The sequence below is a fragment of the Carcharhinus amblyrhynchos genome, chromosome 9, assembly GCF_965287045.1.
Source record: "Carcharhinus amblyrhynchos chromosome 9, sCarAmb.v2.hapA, whole genome shotgun sequence".
Lineage (NCBI taxonomy): Eukaryota > Metazoa > Chordata > Chondrichthyes > Carcharhiniformes > Carcharhinidae > Carcharhinus > Carcharhinus amblyrhynchos.
Genome location: NC_137332.1, coordinates 53962155 through 53983478, shown reverse-complemented (window position 1 = coordinate 53983478; position 21324 = coordinate 53962155).

Here is a 21324-nt window from a genome sequence, read left to right as displayed (position 1 = left end):
TCAACAGTATCCTGTAAAGAAAGCAATCCAAGGAGCAGGAAGGCAGTTGTAGGAATGGAAATGTTCACTTGTGCCTGGTTATGGCTGCACTTTGAATATTCAATCAGCCTTCAGCGACAAATTTGTAGTTTTTATCTCAGTCAATTTTCATGCTTTCTTGTTGGTGAAGCTAACTCTTCCTCAAATACAGTTCCACAGATGGCAATAGTTCTGCAGTGAGTCAGATGAGTGGTCATTCTTCATTCTTCCAGTCCCATCAATGACATACTCTGCCACAGTTTGCATAGCACTCATGGGTGTATTCAATGGGAAAACCCATTGACAACAGCAGGACCAGAAGATCTCACCACTGACTAATGGCAGGCTGCCTCCTGCCACTACAAAACATGTGGATGCTCTTCCAAAGGGCAATCTTTGGAAACAATAACAACCAAATAGTGTGATAAATGTGGTCAGCAATCTGGATTCTTTGTCCAGAGGCAATTGTCAAAATTCACTGTTCATATCCAATTGGGTAATTAAAGCACTTTTGGTTAGTTTGACAAGGCTCTCATCCACTGAGGACATTGGCGGGTGGATCTTACATTTCACTGATTTGTTTAGTTGAGTTAAATCCAAGCAGGTTCCTATAGAGCCATTTGGCTTTGGGACCATAATCATTACTGAACACCATTTTATTGGCATGGCAACCAGTTAGATAATCCCTTACTGCTGCATATTTTCAATTTTACTCTTGTTTGAGAGAAGGTGACGAAATTTCCTTGGTGTCAAGGTGCAAATTGATTAAGCATCGGTAATTAATCTTTAACATCCCCAGCCCTGGAAACAATTTTGTAAAATACATTTCAAAATACACTACTGTAGTTCTCAGCAACTTCACCCACATTGTAGATTAACCTTACTTTTAAACATGCCTTTCTACTTCGTGATTTGAATGGTAGAGAAGTTAAAAGATTTCTGGATCTTTATATTTCAGCCTTGCCATGAGTTTGCTTTTGACTTTTAAGGTTGTCCTACCAGAACAAGGTTATCTGATAGCTGAGGGTTGTGATGTAATCTGTTTGAGCCATTTCACTTCTATTATAAAACAGAAACCCCTGCTTCTGTGTCTAGTTTTTAAATCTGTGTCCATCCACTTTGAGTTTTATACTCCAATACTTGCTTTCAGTATCATTTATCTTCCCCAGGAAAGTTAGCTCCTTTGGTTGTGGTTCTTTCACTTTTGTTTTAAAACTTTTTCACTTTTTTACACGTTATCAGGGTTTTTGAGATTCAGTTTTGAAATGGTCAATTTTCCACTGTTGTGGCTCTATGCGCATCCTGTTGGACATTCTTCTCAATAGAGAGGTTTGCTCCCACCATAACAAATACATTTCTGCACATTATGAATTCTGTTAAGATTTCATGATGGTGCCTGGCATGCATTTTCCCATCTGGTGGACTTAAGCTTTTGTGCGCTTTCTCTTTTATGGTCTACAAATTGAATGATCTCACTTAATGTTCTTCATGGGAACTCTACTTCTATGTGAACAAGTGCCTAATTCCTGAGTTTTGTTTGCCTTACAATGTGCATCATTTTTAATAGCGTTAAATCTTCTTTTGTCTGCAGGAGATCTGATGCTACGTCATCCAGGACCATGACTACAATTCTATTGTGAATTAGCTCATCCTTTAATATTCCATAACCATATTTTTCTGACTATCCATAAAGACCATTGTTGAATGAGTTCACACTTATGACTGGTCTTTGCTTTCTTTAATTAAATTTAGCCTCTTCTGTTACTAAATTCCAACAGACACTGAAATAAGAGTTGAAAGCTTGCAGGACTTCATCATAAGAAGTTGAAGTTTCATTGATTCCTTGTCTTCCTCCCCTATTTGTCAGCGATAGATCCTACTGCATAAACTGATATACTAACTGGTCTTCTTGATCTTTGTTATGCAAATATGAAGCATTTTGATATCTTGTGGACCTTTTTATCCAATTATTGTGAAACGTGCACTTTGAGATGGTTCTCAAAGCTCTAATGTGGATTCCATGTTTGTGCTGGTTACAGAAATTGTTCCTGTTTCTGTTCTGCTGTTTTCTACTTTTGAGTTGATGCTCACTATTGTCCAGTCTCTGAGTCCATGTTCAAAGTCTGCTGCTCTGTGATGTTGTGCCATTTTGGTGAGTTTTTTTTGTCCTTCTTTCAAAGATCTCTTTTCTTACCAGCCCAATATCTTCATTTTAAGGTCTTCTAGGTCTTTTACTCACAGCTACTACGTGGTCAGGGTCTAGCCAGGGTCTTTAGAAATTGTCCATTCTCCCAAGGTTTGCTGCTCATGCCTTGAGTTTCTCAAAACCATTGCTATTTATCCCCCCATCCACATTCTTCTAAAGTTCAGCAAACATAATGCTGACCAACTCAATCATTGGCACTAGGTGCGGTGAGGTGGTAAGGTTCGCAGGCCATATGATTGCTACTGAGTGAAATATCTTGATAAATGCATACATTGAAAGCTGGGACATGTGAACATCACCATCACAGAAAGAACATGGAAGAATTGAAATACTTGAGTAAAAAAAATGCATGTCCATAGTAGAACTTTGACTCATCATCAATTATCACCCAATCTTTACAGTTGCTGTTATTTGATTCTGCAGATTTTGCAGAACAGAGAAATGGTGAAATATACACTCACACGCTCAACTTCTACTTGAGGTTGGACTTATTCTCCCCCCAGAGCTCTCTTTCCTCTCAGTCAGATGATCTGCCATCATTATTGCATTAGCATCATATGTGCTTCTGATGTTAATCCTTTATTTTGCATCTCCCCCAACTTCTTCATTCCTGTCTTATTTACAGGGTGACATGGTGGCACAGTGGTTAAGTACTACTGCCTCAAAGTACCAAGGACCTTGGTTCGATTCCTGGCTTGGGTGGAGTTTGCACGTTCTTCCTGTGTCTGCATGGATTTCCTCCAGGTGCTTCGGTTTTCTCCCACAGTCTGAAAGATGGGCTGGTTAGGTGTTTGGCCATGCTAAGTTCTCCCTCAATGTACCCAAACAAGTACTGAAGAGTGGGGATTTTCACAATAACTTCATTGCAGTGTTAATGTAAGCCTACTTGTGAAACTAAAAAATAAACTTCAACTTAAAACTTAACAGCTTCCTTGCAGCTCAGGAAGAATATATTAGCCTTTGAAGATGTGCAGCACAGATTCACTAGAAAGCTACTAAGACTAAGAGAGTTAAAATATGAAGAAAGAAATAGCCTCAAAGAATTCATTGTCTATTCCAGGTTATATTGATTATTCAATACAAAAATTTGGTCCCCCTCTCTCAGAGTCACTATGATTATCTTCAAAAGGATCTCTCTTAGCATCCCATCCAATATCAGTTTCCTAAAATTTCAAGCAGAAACTGAAACTCAACAAGCATCTTTGTGTTTGCTCACCTCCAATGTCTTGAATGTTATTAGATACAACTCATACTCTTCTTGGAATCTACACACTATGCTACAAATATAACTGAAATAAACATCAGGCTCAAGGTTCTCAGAACAGAAAAATTGGTAACTTTGCTCATCTGTAACTGAGAAGGTGATCTCATAGATTTCACCAAAAGAGAAAATGCTGGAAAATCTCAGCAGGTCTGACAGCATCTGTAAGGAGAGAAAAGAGCTGACATTGAGTCCAGATGACACTTTGTCATTTGGACTCAAAGCTGGTATCATATATTTCACCATTTCTCTGCCCTGCAAAATCTGCAGAATCAAATAACAGCAATTATAAAGACTGGGTGATAATTGATGATGAGTCAATGTTCTACTATGGACATGCATTTTTTTCACTCAAGTATTTCAATCCTTCCACGTTCTTTCTGTGATGGTGATGTTCACATGTCCCAGCTTTCGATGTATGCATTTATTATGTTCTCTCATAGATCAAGATATTTCACTCAGTAGCAATCATATGGCCTGTGAATCTTACCACCTCACCGTACCTAGCGCCAATGATTGAATTGGTCAGCGTTATGTTTGCTGAAGTTTAGAAGAATGTGGATGGGGGGAAGCAGTGTGGAATCTCATAGAAACATACTAAATTTTAACAAGACCAGACAGGGTTAATGTAAGAACAATGTTCCCAATGGCAGGGGGAGTCAAGAACCAGGGGCCACAGCCTGAAAGATGTAGATTAAACTATTTAGGACTGGGTAGGAAATTTCACAACACTAGGTTAAACCCAAAAGGTTTATTTGGAATCATAAGCTTTCAGAGCTGAGTGGCACTCACTTGAGGAAGGAGCAGCGCTCTGCAAGCTTGTGATTCCGAATAAAACTGTTGGACTTTAACCTGGTGTTGTGAGATTTCTTACTGTGCCGATCCCAGTCCAATGCTGGCATCTCCACACCTTATTTAGGACTGAAATAAGGAGACGTTTGCAGGGCCTGAAAGAGTGGAGCCTGACAGGGGAAAGAGAGGGAAGCTCCATAGGGGTGTGGGGAGTGGGGAGCTCTGCAGAGTTGGGGGGGTGCGGGGGTTGACAGGCCAGGGCAACAATTGGGGAGGCAATCAGCAAGGTTGGTGATCAGCTAGGGCAGCAATAGGGGATGGGGGGCACATTCAGCTGGGGCAGTGATCGGCAGGGAGAAGGGGGGGGGTGGCGATGCCCAGGTGGGTGATTTCTGGGGTAGCAATTGGGGGGGTGGGGGGTTGGTGTCCATGGGGAAGAGGGGTAACAGTTCTCCCAATATACTGTGTATATTGTGCGAGATCATTGTACTCTAGGGGTAGAGTGGTGCCCCAACAGCTCAGCAGCCAATTTCATAGGCGAATTGAGACTTCACCCCTTACTGGCAAGATTAGCATATGGCGCCTGCTATGCACAGGATGCCATGAATTCCCATTACATACATTTGCTGAAAAATTCAGTGAGAAAGCCTATCGCTTTCTCGCCCATTTGACATTTTGATTTCTTTTGAGAGAATAGCACGCCCTGTGTGTAATCCTTAGATGGATTCATGGATTCTATTTTCCACTTGGAATATATGAAGAAGGGGTTAAAAACTAGCTGAAAGATCTGCCCTACTGTCTATTTGTGTGCGTTCTGTGAAGGTAAGCTGCTCTACATCTTAAATCTATTCAAGTCAGCCCCAAGCAGCAAAATGATCACAATAAGGATATAATTAAACGAGAAAGAGTGAAAAAAGATTTACTAAGAGGCTACTAGGATTTGATAGTTTGAGTTACAAGAAGTTGGGTAGACTGGGACATTTTTTCCTGCAGCGTAAGGGGTGATCTTATAGAGGTCTACAAAATAATGAGGGGCATTGTAAAGGTAAATAGTCAACATCTTTTCCCAAAGGAAGGAAAGTCTAAAATTTGAGGGCATAGGTTTAAGGTGAGAAGGAGAGATACAAAAGGTCCAGAGAGACATATTTTCACGTAGAGAGTGATAAGTGCCTGGAACGAGCTGCCAGAGGCAGTAGTAGAGGTGGGTACATTTTGTTTTTTAAAAAGTTTTTTAACAGTTACATGGGTAAGATGGAGATGGGTATAGAGAAACATAGACCAAATGTGGGCAATTGTGACGAGATTGGTGGTAAAAACTGGTTAGCATGGACAAGCGGGCTGAAGAGCCTGTTTCCATGTTGTAAACCTCTATGACTCCAGCAGAAGGAGTAGAGGGGAATTTCTCCCAAAACACTGTAGTCAAAGAGTCAACTATTCGCCTGCAGAAGTCAACTCTACTGGAACCAAATCATAATGCTTGCACGCTTCATCAACTACACTTCATGAGTCATGAGCTTTTTAGGATACCTTTTTATTTTTATTTATTTACTACTGGACTCAGTTCTCACTCCTGATCTTTATGAATATATATGCACATATTTTACCATTTTCTCTTTACCTTTTTGTTAGTTAATAGCCTTACTCTGTCTTTAACTCAAAAAAACTGTTAGATTTCTTTGAGGAGGTAACAAGGAAGTTACATAAAGGAGAACCAGTGGACGTGATTTATTTAGTTTTCCAGAAGGCCTTTGAAAAGGTGCCGAATAGGGAACTGTTAAATAAGTCACGTGTCCATGGTGTTAAGAGTAAGATCCTGGCATGGATAGAGTATTGGCGCTCTGGCAGAAGGCAGAGAGTAGGCATGAAAGGGTCTTTTTCATGATGGCAGCCGGTGACTAGTGGTGTGCATCATGGGTCAGTGCTGGGACCACAACTTTTCACAATATACATTAACAATTTGGGGCAAGGAGCTGAAGGCACAGTTGTTAAGTTTGCAGATATAACAAAGATATGTAGAGGGATAGGCAGCATTGAGGAAGCAGGGAGCCTACAGAAGGACTTGGACAGGTTAGGAGAGTGGGCAAAGAAGTGGCAGATGTAATACAATGGGGAAAAGTGTGAAGTTATGCACTTTGAAGGGAGGAACGGAGACACAGGCTATTTTTTAAATGGGAAAATGGTTAGCGAATCAGAAACATTTGGGGTATTGTGAACAGTTTTGGGCCCCATATCTAAGGAAGGATGTGCTGGCCTTGGAAAGGGTCCAGAGGAGATTCACAAGAATGATCTCTGGAATGAAGAGCTTGTTGTATGAGAACGGTTGAGGACTCTGAGTCTGTACTCATTGGAGTTTAGAAGGATGAGGGGGATCTTATTGAAACTTACAGGATACTGCGAGGCCTGGATTGAGTGAACATGGAGAGGATGTTTCCATTAGTAGGAAAAACTAGAACTAGAGGGCACAACCTCAAGGGATGATCCTTTAAAACAGAGATGACGAGGAATTTCTTCAGCCAGAGAGTGGTGAATCTGTGGAACTCTTTGTTGCAGGAGGCTATGGAGGCCAGGTCATTGAGTGTCTTTAAGCCAGAGATAGATAGATTCATAAAGGGTTCAGGGGTTATGAGGAAAAGGCAGGAAAATGGGATGAGAAAAGTATCAGCCATAATTGAATGATGGAGCAGATTCGATGGACCAAGTGGCCTAATTCTGCTCCTATGTCTTATAGTCTTATGAAATCTTGATTAAATTGCTTCCTTTTTAAACATAACTATTGGGCCTGGAAAATGTACCCATATGAAAGGAAACCTTGTTAGATTAAACCTTGCTTCTACTGACACAAGGGGTTGAATAAGAGTGAATCCAGTTATTCTTCCTTGCTTGGTTTGTAATGATTTTGGGGTATCCCAGCCAGATTGTGACGAATTGAGTGTCTTCCTTGGATCATCAAAACTGGGGACCCTCAGCTAGTGTGATCCCAGCAAACTGGATCAAATGTCTTGGTGAGATCGACAAAAGTAACATACAGGCTTATGTTATATTCTCTGCAATTCTCCTGAATTTGTCTTAACATAAAAATCATGGCTGGAATTTTCTGATCTCACCCAGGGCTGGGATTCTCCAGTCCCACTGCAGTGATCAGAGTTTTGGATGAGCGCCAAATTCTTCATTCTTGTTGGCAACAGTGGGGTGAATGAAATCAGAGAATCCCAGCCTATGTCTGAAGTTTCCTTATTGGTTCTGAATCCACGCTGACTTCAGGGAGGCTTTCATCAGCCATTGTCAAATCAAGTCAACTTAAAACCGTTCTCACCCAGAGTGTGTTGGCAATGGAGAGTAAGGTGTTGCCTCTGTGGTTTGAACAGTCAGATCTGTCAACAGGTCTGTAAGCCTATCAGGGATCAAATCTCCCTGTTTTTAGAACTTTGCTAGAACTCCATCTATTTCGGGGGTTTTGGATGGATTTAAATTGTGCTGCAATACTCTTCATCTCTGCATGAGTTGGTGGTTCATCCAGCTGAAACTTTACTTCCCTCTGGGACATCTCAATGATGGACACCTCCTGCACCATCCTCTGGTTACCAGGCTCCCAAAATGTCCCATAAAATGGGATCTATATCTATGAGAGAATTGTGCCATCCAAAGAATATATTGGCACCTGCATCTGTAGGAAGGTCTATATATAGACATGAAGGCCCTCATATCTCCCATATCTACAGACGTGTTCTCAATGAGTGCTGTCCACAGTTAGATTACTTGGAGGTTGCAGAATGCTGCAGGCTTTCCTATATAGAGATTTTGTAATCTGGTTATCAGATCATGTATGTAGTAGAACTGTTTCTTTTGAAGAAACTCTTAGATTTCTATTGCATTTTTATCAAACCGATCTTCGTTTATTTTAATTGAGATATCAACCACTTCAGCAGTTGTTTCTTACCGAATGGTTTCAACAGTTCCCACTGCTCTGCTGGATTAATATCAATGCCCTGGAGTCATGTTACTACGGAGTCTATTTACAACTTTTCTGGTAAAGTTGCTTCTTATAGATAGAGGCTATGGATTTGTAGCTTTCTTGTTTGTGTGCTTTTCTTTTTGGGTCATGGTCGTTGTTGTTACATTGACCAGCCAGCATTGGTCATGATTCCTTTGATTTGATTTGATTTGATTTATTATTATCACGTATATTAGTATACAGTGAAAATGATCACTTCTTGTGTGCTATATGGACAAAACATACCATTCATAGAGAAGGAAAGGAAAGAGTGCAGAATGTAGTGTCACAGTTATAGCTAGGGTATAGAGAATGATCAACTTAATGTGGAGTAGGTCCATTCAAAAGTCTGATGGCAGCAGGGAAGAAGCTGTTCTTGAGTGGGTTGGTATGTGGCCTCAGACTTTCGTACCTTTTTCCCAACAGAAGAAGGCAGAACAGTGTATGCCCAGGGTGTATGGGGTCCTTAATTATGCTGGCTGCTTCTCCGAGGCAGTGGGAACTGTAGACAAAATCAATGGATGGGAGGCTAGTTTGCATGATTGAGCTACATTCACGACCTTTTGTAGTTCTTTGCAATCTTGGGCAGAACAGGATCATACCAAGCTGTGATACAACCAGAAAGAATGCTTTTTATGGTGCATCTGTAAAAATTGGTAAGTTGTAGCGGACACACCAAATTTCCTGAGTCTTCTGAGAAAGTAGAGGCATTGGTGGGCTTTCTTAACTGTAGAGTTGGCATAGAGGGATCAGGAAAGATTGTTGGTGCTCTGGATGTATAGTACACCACATTGGCACACCAGAATATAATCCAAAAGGAGCCAGTGCTTTGAGTGAGAATGCCTCCAGGTGGTCTTAAATACAACTTTTTGCTAGATTCGAGAATTAGGGATGTTGAGTTCATGCTTTGTGCAGAATTTCAGCTGAGGTCAGCTATTATCATTACAGCTGTCAATGCCATGTCTGCCCAAGACACCTTACCAATGCTCTTGGTCGTGCAAAACTCTTGCATTGAAATATATGCTCGATTATATCAGACTTCTTCCTGGTTATTATTTTTCTTGAAGGTTGATATTTGTTGCAGAATATTTGCAACCACAATCCTAGATTCTTTATCAGATGCACTTGTGTTCAAACAGTTCATCTGGGGATGAACTTTTATACATTTCCCATTTTCCATGTACACTTGCATTCTTATGGTTCAATGGGAATTGTTTTGGCTATGAACGAGTAGACATGAGGTTGATGCAGTTCTTCATTTTGGGATATGTGACTGGTTATGAACTTGTCAAAAAGCCCATTTCCTTTGGCTTGTTTTTTCCTGTACTGAATGTACTGTTTCTAACCCTTCATTTATCTTCAATAAACCAAACTTAAAGGCCATTTGGGATTATACCAACACACTGTCCAATTCTATTCTGTAGAGTGGATAAGCAGGGCAGGCATTTGTTTATTCCCGTCCATTCTGGAAGGTTTGGATTGCACCGATATCCTGTGAGGACAGGGAGATTTAAGGAATGATGGTGAGGGGCTATCTTGCTGGGAGTGGAAGAAGATAGAAAGATGAAACAAATTTAGTACCCTATAATGTTCTCCTGGAATAAGGAACGCATTTAAATTTAAATTTACCCAGCTAACTGGTTTGGTGGACAGTTAAAATAAACCAAGTTACTTTCACACCTTGAGGATGCCAAAAACTGACTGATCCCAATTTTAACTTGCTCAAACAAGTAGACAGCAGGACACCCATCAGGGTGGGATCTTTTTCCACACACGTATCTCAACACTCTATTCAGTTTGCTAAAGTCAGTTTCTGAGGATGTGCGGCTTCTTAGTCCACAGCTGGTTATGTATCAGGGATAGTTATCTTTCGGTGCAAACAACAATGACAGGTTCTTGCACTCTGTAGTAGATATCCCCTCTTCCTGTAAGATGTGGTAAGGCACAACTCAGTGCTTCCTCCGCTAAGGAAATATAGACTGCTGTCTTTGATGTGGTTGGGTACAGGATAGACAGTATGCTATGGAGCAGCTTCCAGATGATGGCTGGTTCCATTAGATTGGAAGGTAACAAATGTAACTCCATTATTCAAAAATGGAGGGAGACATAACATGGGAAACTACTGGCCAGCTAGCTTAACATCTGTCAAAGGGAAAATGTTAGAAGCTATCATTAAAAGATTATAGCAGGGTACTTGGATATATTCAATGTAATCAGGAAGAGTCAATATGGTTTTGTGAAAAGGAAATCACATTTAACCAATTTATTGGAATTATTTGAGAAAGTAATGTGTGCTGTGGATAAAGGGGAATCAGTGGATATATTGTACTTAGATTTCCAGAAGCATTTGATAAAGTGCCATATCAAAGGTTATTTCAAAAACAAATGTTGATGTTATAGTGATTAAAAAAATCAACATAGATAGGAGATTGACTGGCTAACAGGCAGCAGAGAATAGGCATAAGTGAGTCATTTTCAGGTTGGTAAGATGTAATGAGTGGTGTGCCACAGGGATCAGTGCTGGCACCTCAACTGTTCACAAATTATACAAATGACTTGGATGAAGGCATGGTTACCAAATTTGGTGATGACACAAAGATAGATAGGAAAGTTGAGAACAGGACATAAAGAGGCTATAAAAAGGTATAGATAGTCAAGTCAGTGAGTAAGAACCTGGCAAATGGAGAATATTGTGGGAAAATGTGAAATTGTCGACTTTGGGAGGAAGAATAAAAAAAAGCACAATATCTAATCGGTGAGAGATTTCAGAACTGTGAGGTTCAGAGGCATTGGGTATCATAGTGCATGAATCACAAAAGCTAGCATGCAGGTACAGCAAATAATTAGGAAGGCTAATAAAATGTTATCATTTATTGTAAGGGGAATTGAATACAAAAGTAAGGAGATTATGCATTCAGTTGTACAGTCAGTAGCCAGACCAAATTGTGTACAGTACGGGTCTCCTTATTTAAAGAAGGATGTAATGTGTTAGAAACAATTCAGAGAAGGTTTACCAAATGAATACCTGGAAACAGTGGATTGCCTTACGAGGAAAGGTTGGACAGGCTAGACTTGTATCCACTGGAGTTTCAGTTTATTTAATAGTGTCACAAGTACGCTTACATTAGCACCACAATGAAGTTATTGCGAAAATCCCCTAGTTGCCACACTCCAGCATCTGTTTGGGTAATAGAGGGAGAATTTAACATTGCCAGTGCACCTACCTAGCACATCTTTCAGATTTTGGGAGAAAACCAGAGCACCCAAAGGAAATGCACGCTGACACAGGGAGAACGGGCAGACTCCACACACACACACTGACCTAAGCTGGGAATTGAACCCAGGTCCATGGCGCTGTGAGATAGCAGTGCTAACCACTGTGTCACCATGCTGCCCCTTTAGAAGAGTAAGGGAAGACTTGATTGAAACATATAAGATTCTATGGGGTCTTGACAGGGTGGATGTGGAGAGGATGTTTCCTCTTGTAGAAGAATTTAGAACTAGGGACATAAGAACATAAGAAATAGGAGCAGGAGTAGGCCATCCAGCCCTTCGAGCCTGCCCCGCCATTCAATAAGATCATGGCTGATCTGTCGTGGCTCAGTTCCACTTTCCCGCCCTCTCCCCATAACCCTTAATCCCCTCGCTTATCAAAAACCCATCAACCCGCGTCTTAAAAATATTTAGCGAGGCAGCCTCCACCACTTCAACGGGCAGAGAATTCCAGAGATTCACCACCCTTTGAGTGAAGAAGTTCCTCCTCAACTCCGTTCTAAACCGCCCCCCTTTTATCTTGAGGTTGTGCCCCCTAGTCCTACTGTCTTTTTTGAGCGGGAAGAGTCTCTCCACCTCTATCCTATCCATCCCCTTCATCATCTTATACGTCTCAATGAGATCTCCCCTCATTCTTCTAAACTCCAACAAGTACAAGCCTAGTTTATTCAGCCTCTCCTCATAGCTCAACCCCCTCAACTCCGGTATCAGCCTAGTAAACCTCCTCTGCACTCCCTCCAAGGCCAAAATATCTGCGCAGGTGCGGCGCCCAAAACTGCACACAGTACTCCAGCTGCAGCCTCACCAATGCCCTATACAGCTGCAGCAAGACCGCCCTACTTTTATATTCAATCCCCCTCGCTATGAAGGCCAGCATCCCATTTGCCTTCCTGACCACCTGCTGCACCTGCAAGCTGGGTTTTTAAGACTCATGCACAAGGACCCCGAGGTCCCTCTGCACCGTCGCCTGCTGCAGTTTTTCGCCCCATAAGTAATAGTCCTTCCTACCATTCTTCCTACCAAAGTGGACCACCTCACACTTGCCAACATTAAATTCCATTTGCCATTTCCTGGCCCATTCGCCCAACCTATCTAGATCCTTCTGCAGACTCTCCACACCCTCCGCGCAATTTGCCGTTCCCCCAATCTTGGTGTCATCAGCAAATTTCGACACCCTACACTCGGTTCCCTCCTCCAGATCATCTATATAAATGGTAAAACGCTGAGGCCCCAGCACCGACCCCTGGGGCACTCCACTAGTCACCATCCGCCAATCCGAATAGCACCCGTTGACCCCCACTCTCTGCCTCCTATTTGACAACCAATCCTCTATCCACGCTAACACCCTACCCCCAACTCCATGTCCCTCGACCTTCTGCAATAACCTCTTGTGAGGTACTTTGTCAAACGCCTTCTGAAAATCTAGAAAGACCACATCCACCGGCTCTCCTCTATCCACTGCCCTAGACACATCCTCATAGAACTCCAGTAAATTTGTCAGACACGACTTCCCCTTAATGAAACTGTGCTGCATCTGCTCTATCAAGCAATTCCCCTCAAGATGCCTCGCAATTTCCTCCTTAATGACAGATTCTAACGTTTTACCTACCACAGACATTAAACTAACCGGCCTATAATTCCCCGCGTTTTGCCTGGCACCCTTCTTAAACAACGGCGTAACATTAGCCGTTTTCCAATCTTCCGGCACTTCCCCGGAATCCAGCGACGTCTGGAAAATAACCACCAAGGTATCCACTATCACCTCCGCCATTTCTTTCAGGACCCTCGGATGCATTCCATCCGGTCCTGGGGACTTGTCCACAATCAGCCCCTCCAGTCTGTCAAGCACCGCCTCTCTAGTAACAGTAATGTCATTAAGACCCTCCAGTCCTACCACCTTTCCATCGCTAGCACCCGGCAAATTATTCACGTCCTCCTCCGTGAAGACAGAAACAAAAAAGTTATTCAATACCTCAGCCATATCCCCATCCCCTACCACTAGGCTTCCTTTCTCATCCTCTAAAGGACCAACATTCACCCTAGCCAGCCTCTTCCCTTTTATATATTTATAAAAACTCTTGCTGTCCTTTTTTATATTAAGCGCTAGCCCAGCTTCATAGTTTCTCCTACCCTTCTTTATCAACTTCTTTGTCAATCTTTGTTGACATTTAAACCTTTCCCACCACTGTTTAAAAATAAGGAGTCGCCCATTTAAAACAGAGTTGAGGCAAAAGGTTTTCTCTCAGAGGGTTTTCCCTGAAAAGGTGGTGGAAGCAGGTTCTTTGAATATTTTTAAGATCGAGGTGGAGAGATTCTTGGTAAGCCATGGATGAAAAGTTATTGGGGGTGTGCAGAATGCAGATTTGAGGTTACTATCAGATCAGCTATGATCTAATTAAATGATAGAGCAGGTCGGAGGGACTGAAAGGCCTATTCCTGTTCCTTCTTTCTGACTTTCATTATTTGATATCTCCCAATATGTCAAACAGTGAGCTGATTCATGGGGCCACAGATCCATGGTCCAGTGCAATCAATTATTGGATTTACCCAATCTGAGTTGCAGGGCAACAGTGGTATGTCACAGGCCAATGTCCTCTCGTTACTGCATGCCTCCCACAACCCACCATCACTCATCACACCCTCTCTCCAGCAGAATATGTTAGATGAAACTAAGGGCAGTATTTTTGCAGATTTTGAAAATGACAGATGGGACCCATGTTCAGAAGTCCCAGCCCCATTTCTGGGGGATCTAATTTTTGCTGGTAGGGGAAAGGGGAGGGAGGGGAGTGTGTTGGTTGTGATGTCCTTAGCCATGATTTATAAATTGGTCGTGTCATTTATACTCAGTGCACGAGATAAGCAAAGCTGATTTTCATTCCAGGAATGACATCAATCCATAGTGTGTGTTCCATGTCTTTATGTTGGCATTGTAAATGCTCTTGAAAGGTGCATAAGATATGTGGACCTGTCAACTTGTTATTTAAATCTCCTGTCCTTCAGAAATTGAAAAGAAATGTCTGCCTGCATCTGTGAAAATATAAAGAAAATCAGTTCCAGCAGTTTCAATAGTTGTTTGCTGATATAACCCTAAGTGCTATCACATTATTACTGCTTGCTACTTCCATAACCTGTCAGTATCACAGTGGTAGTGAAAGCCAGCGTGGTGGGGGGAGAGTCTTAATTTCACAGTTTGATATCTTGAAAAGGTTATTAAAGGATGACTGCCTTTGATGGGGTTTGTATACACAAAAGTTTTGTTTTTAGAAAGGATTCAGTACTTGATGGGATTTGAATGTATAGTCTATCATGAATGAGAATCTTTTATGTGGTGAAGCCTGTGTTAAATACTTAGAGCTCTATTTTATTTCATCACAGCTTGGTTCCTGAAATCTGCCCATGGTGTATATTGGGTGAGTTGGCATTGATGGCATAAGGGCGAGGAGTGGTGAGTGCTTTAAATTTTAAATGGATGACTTCTTATTTTAAACAATGACTTCTAGGTCTAGATTCTCCCACAAGAGGAAACATGGGTTGGCATTAGCTGACATTAAGTTGGCATAGGGATTATAAGGGGCCACAGCGATGAGGGGAGACATGATTTGGCATGGAGGATATGAGGGGCCATTGGGAATGTGTGAAGAGGCCGGGATTGGTTTGTAGAGTATGAGGAACCATTGGGAGGGATGGTGGGCATTGGTTAGCATGAGTTGGCTTGGATGGAGCATGGGAGGTAGGTGGAAGGTGATGGGTGTGAAAGGTAAGGGCTCGAGTGTCTAATATTTATCAAAATAACTGGGATGGGAGGTAATCCAAGAGAACATATTGAGCCTTTTAACTTTGCTGTTTAAGCAACAGTCTCACTATAAATAGTTCTTGCAAATGAACAATTCTTCAATCAGAATGTACGTGGACAAAATGTTTGCCTGTGGAAATATTCCACTGAAGTAAACTTTGCCATTAACAGGGTGGCCATTAATTGTTATGTACTACACTTATGTTTAAAAAGGAAAGGATGGAATCAGAAGAACAAAATTAAAGGAGGTGTTCCTTTATATGGTGATCTTGGCCCCACTAGAAATATTGACTTTCAGACATTAATAATATTTATACTTCAATCAATGTCACAAAAACAGATTGTCAGGTTCAAATCAGGCAGGGGTGGTGATGATTGAAATTTTCTGCAGTCTAACCATGATGTGCTTTCTGAGTTCCAGGACGCCTCCAATAGGTATGCAAATTAGCTAGCAAAAGAAACTCTGGACCCATACATATAAAAGAAAAATAAACGTAATTTCACACTGAAAATGTTTTCCTTCTTTGCTGTCCAGGTATGACAGACCTGAGGCACTGCATTTACTTGTTTGAGCCTTGGCCCTCCAAACTGTTTTGATCTCCACATTCACAGCAGGGTGGCCCTCTGCTCCAATAAGAGGTCATAAGCAAGCCTTTAGGAATTGCCGGCTGCCCAGATTTTGTGATTGGCAGCTAGCCAACCTTCATCTCTCACGTCCCACACATGTTTTCAAGGCATTGAAAGCCTCTTCAGTTGCAGAATTTGACCCAGGCAGCTATTCCCACTCTCACCACTGCTGTGCATGTTGCATAGGCAAAAGTGACACAAATTTAGAAGTCCACAAAATCAGAGCCGACATACTTGCCTTCACTTTAATTGATTTATTTTGTTGCCACCAAAGCCTTTGAGCTTCTGTTGCTATGGAAACTGTTTCATTAGTATTATGGGATGACTTTGACAGCAACTGGTTTTCCTTTGGAACAACAATTTATCCGATCATTGAAATGTGGAATAGTACAGCAAATGAGGCCACTCAGCCATTGAATCTGTCCTGCCACTTTTGAAAAGCAATCCAGATAGTCCAATCCATCACTCTTTTCCCAGGTTGCAACAATATTTTTTTAAATCCAATTTATTTTGAAAGCTACTGTTAAATCTGTTTCCAACACTCTATTAGGCACTGAGCTCCAAGTTCTAACCGCACATTGAGTTAAAAGGATTTTCCTATGTTCCATGTTTTCTTTTGACCAATCATTTTAAATCTATGCAGTCTGGTTCCCTACAGCCATTGGAAACAGTTTGTCTTTATTTATGTTATCCAAGGCCATCTAAACCTCTAAGAAATCTTCCATTAGTCATTTCTGCTCTAAGGAGAATAACTCTAGCTTCTCTGGTCCACCCATCTAACTATAAAATCCCATCCCTTGGAACCATTCTGGTAAATCTCCTCTGCATCCTCTGAAAAACCCTTGCATCCTCCCGAAATTTTGGTGCCTACAATTAAACATAATGCTTCAGCTGGTGGAGAACTGGTGTTTAAACTAGTTTATGCTCCACATAATCCTCTGTCCACTCCTTTTTAATTTCACCCTGTCAACATTTCCTTTTGTTTTATTCTCCTTCATGTTTTTAACCAGATTTATCTTAAATATATATCGCTTTGCCAAGGTTGTACAACTTAACACACTTTGCAATTTTCACCTTTCAAAAAATATGGCCAACTAAAGAATTTTTAATTGCATTCTTGACTGTGATCAGCTAAATGAACGCAAATTAGGAATCGACAGAATTGAAATCAGTGTGAGCAGAATGCAAGTGGCAGGGTCATGTTGGAGTTGATGAAAGGGGGTGATGGGAGGTTAGCAAAGAGAATTGAGTAGTGAAGTCATGTTAATTGTTTTGTCAGATGAAAGTCCAAAACGGGGGTGCAGGTGACAACCGATGATGCAGAAATAAACAAACATTATTGGTGATGGATAAAATGTGACATTTAGAGTTCATCTTATGTCAAATGATACACAAAAATGGGGAACAGTCAGATTGCGTCCAACACAGAGACCAAGGAGAGGAATGGAATCAGAAGGAAGAAGGGGTCGTGACCAGAGCAACAATGGTGACCTCAGTCCAAATGATGAGGCAGAAAAAAGTTGATACTCCTATTATATGATCATTCAATTGAATGAAAAATGGTGACCAGGAAAAAAACTATTGTCCATTTAGCCTGCCCCACTGTACATAACACAACAAATGCACTCTGCAGCCCACCTGATAGCCTTGTAATCACCTGGGAGGATGAAAAGCTAGAAACAACTATTGGGCAGTTGTGAGAGTCCAATCAATAATGACTTTGTGCTGGAAGTCAAACACTTAGCCTCAACTACTGCTCCAGTTCAGTGCATTGAAACATGTATGAGCAAACAAAGTAAGGACTAAATCTGCACTCATACTCCAGGAATGGAATTCCATTTGCAGGGCAAGCAACTCAGATGTTGTAGTGCCACCTTTTACCCAAGCTCTGCTGTTTTTCTGCTGCTAGATTGATAATTGTTGGGTACAAATGCTTACGCAAGAAGCTCCACAAAGTTCCAAGTAACAACGCAAGACTTTAACATCATAATGTTGCATTATCACTCAATATGTTATGGCAATGCTCTGAAGTGCACAACTTACTATCATTCTGCAGCTGGATCTATTTTGCATCGGAGTTAAACTTTCACATAGCAATGGTTTTGTTTGTTCTGATGCCCCACATGTTAGATCTTTAATGCGGGATTTGGTTGAATGCAGAGTCATTCCAACATCAGAAGTGTAAAATCACAAGGGATAATGAGCCTTAAGTGGATCTATCTTCTGGAGAAGATACTATGGATCTGAGCCAGATAGACCAAAGGGAGGGTATAATCTGACCCCTGGATTCCGCTGGAGATAGCTGTCCTCAGTCAAGGCAATGAAAAGATTAATGCAATTGCCATTAGTACCCCTGGTGATGGGATGGGGGTGGGCACTGGGTGCAGAATCGGAAAGTCAAGGTTCCCATCCAGTTTGTTAGTCACCAGTGCTCGTCCAAGAATGCAGTGAATACGCAAGGAGATGACAGACTCAGGCTGACTTGTGTCACCGCTCCACTTGGCCAATATGTACGGCTGATCACACACGAAGAATGGACAATCAATGGGGTGCTTGATGGTAACCAGAAACTATAGAATCATACCATAGCAAGAGTCAGAATCTGGGGGGAAAATGGAAAACCAGATTGTAAAAAGTTAATTAGCTGTAAAAGATAAAAATTAATAAATTGAGACTGATTCCTGTACATATGTAAATGCATTAAAATTGTATTAAATTGGACAGCTATTAAACTTGACAGATATGAAGTGTTATGTGTCGGCTGTGACAGACTGCCAGTAATCAGGGGTTAAAAGTGTTTTTCAAAGTCACATGATGTCAGAGTGCTGGCTCATGGTACAAACACGAGCCCCCCAACAGCCAAGGAAGAACATCTTGCTTACAGATGTGTCGGGACCGCAAATACTTCAAAGTGCCTCGATCAAACCAGGAGAGAATTCTGGTGCCAACAGTAAATGTCCTGAACATGCAGAGTGGAAAATGTTAAGCATTCAAAGATGGGTGTCGACACACACACACACACACACACACACACAAACACACACTCACACAAAGACATTTTATAGAAATATATTTTATGAAAAATATTATGTTTTGCCGTGGACCAAGGTAAGTGTGTTATCTGGAAATGACTTACTTTAACCCCTTGTCAGTCAGGAACATATTATTCTTTCTATTGTATCCATGAAGGATACAGCATCCTTCAAACTCAATGTGATGCATACTGGTTTATCTTCTGTGTGGGCCAAAGGTCGCATAATGGGAATTAGTGAGATTTTGCTGATCATTGTAGCCTTATTGTAAATTTTCAATGCCCTTTTTTAATTAGCCAAAATAAGATGATTCATTTATTACCAGCAGTAAGGGTGTATGATAAATACATTCATCAACAGCATTACTTTTACTGTTCTGCAACCTCTGATGGACAGTAACTAACTTGAGAATGTGAACTGGGAAAATATAGTCACCCTTCACCAAGCAAATATGGGAAGCAGGAAAAGATGATTTGCATTAAGTGTGGAAAGATAAAGAAGCCAATCCACTGATGCACTATTGTTTGCAACTCATCAATTCTCTTTGTGTTTATATCAGACATTATGATTTTATATTATTAACTTCATTTAACAACAATTTTTTAACATTCTAAAACCAGTATGCTGGTATGTCCTACATCTTAGTTACTGGTTCAAGTTCTTTTGACAGGATAGAGTGCATCTTTGCAACTAAATCCTGCCTCACCATGGAATGACAGGATGCTAATTCACTCCTGCAATTTTCTGTACTAATTTTCTCAAGTCTACACATGAACTATGGCTCAAGTTGCTAATTGGGTTATGTGTTCTAAACAGATTCCAGAAGTTTCTTCCAGATGAAATCCAATATTTTCCTCTCTCACCTGCAAGGCACTCATATGCTGGGCTGTATGTGATTCCAACATTACTTTAATTTTCAGGTGAATTAGAGAATCTCTCCCCAAACTCCAAGAGTGCATGATGGACAATGGGACAGTTACCAGTGGGTGTAATTCAGCATGAGGGTGGGATTATATTTAAACGCCATCCTCAAAATGAGTCTCTCAGTTATATACTAGCATAGAATTTTCCCCCATCTATCTGACAGAAAAGAGCAAACTTTAAAGGAGGAATCACCTTCAACAATACTTTACATGTCACTTATAACGCTTCCCATCTTCAGCTGCCCCCAACCACCAACAAACTAGTAAAGAAAACACAAAGTCCTTCAAATATTTGTGACTGTGAGATGTGAAATGCTTTGTAGTAAATAGACTGATTGAACAATTGATAATATTGCAAAATGGTTAGCAAACATGAGGTAAGCTTGCTCAGTTGGGAAGCATCGAAAATTCAGAACTGCCTCACTCATGGGAGGAATTTACTGGCCTCTCAGATCTGTCACAAACTGTGGTCCATTTCTGTTGATGATAAATAATCACTCCTGCTAAACATTGCATTGTCAATAAAGTGTTAAACGTAGCTCCAACAGAGTGCTAAAACACCAAACTAAGCCAATATTTGGAATGGATTTCATTTAAGAGTAGCATTGTTTCTTACTTTTCATTGTTAAAAAATTTGTCTCAATTGAATCTAAAACCTCCCACTGTCTTACTCTTAATACTTGCAGATGTCTCATGATTTTTTTTCTGTAACTATAAATCTGATGTGAATCTTTTCAACAGTAGGAATTTATTAACACTCGCAATGCAATTAGAGAATTTTGAAATGAGTGTAATGTATTAAGTACCATTGTCTTTCAAAATATAATAGTAATGAAAATCATATTGCAGGCCCTCCTGAAAGCTCTGAATTTATTCAATGCATTGTTCCGCTATGCAGGCTGGGGAGATTCCAAGTTCAGTCCTTGATTAGTGATAAATTAGCTGAATGGTTGGAAGAGTTTTACAGTTGCCCAAAGCATTTTGAATTAGGGAGGGATAAATTAGTGAGACTTGTTGTTCCTTAACACTTTCCAATGCACCCTGCTGGTAAGGTAAGGGAGGAGAAATGCATTCCCACTGCAGAATCTTACATATAGGAGGTTGGTGGGAGCTGCTGCAGGATCCTGTTGGACAGCTTTGACACTTCCCCTTAAAACCAATATTTTTTAAAGACAGTTAAAAGAAAGGCATGAAACCCATTCATTTATATATTTAAGAGATTGGACGTCCATTTTAAAAGGCTGCCATATAGGCCAGAAAAATTATTTTGCCTAATTTTGGGTTGGATATTTTTCAGATATCCTTGATAGTTTCCAATAGTTGTCAATAGTTTCCAAAATAGGTTTAGTTGCTTTCCATGTTATACCTGTAAAATATTTGAATTGTTTTATTCATGCAGGATTTAGCA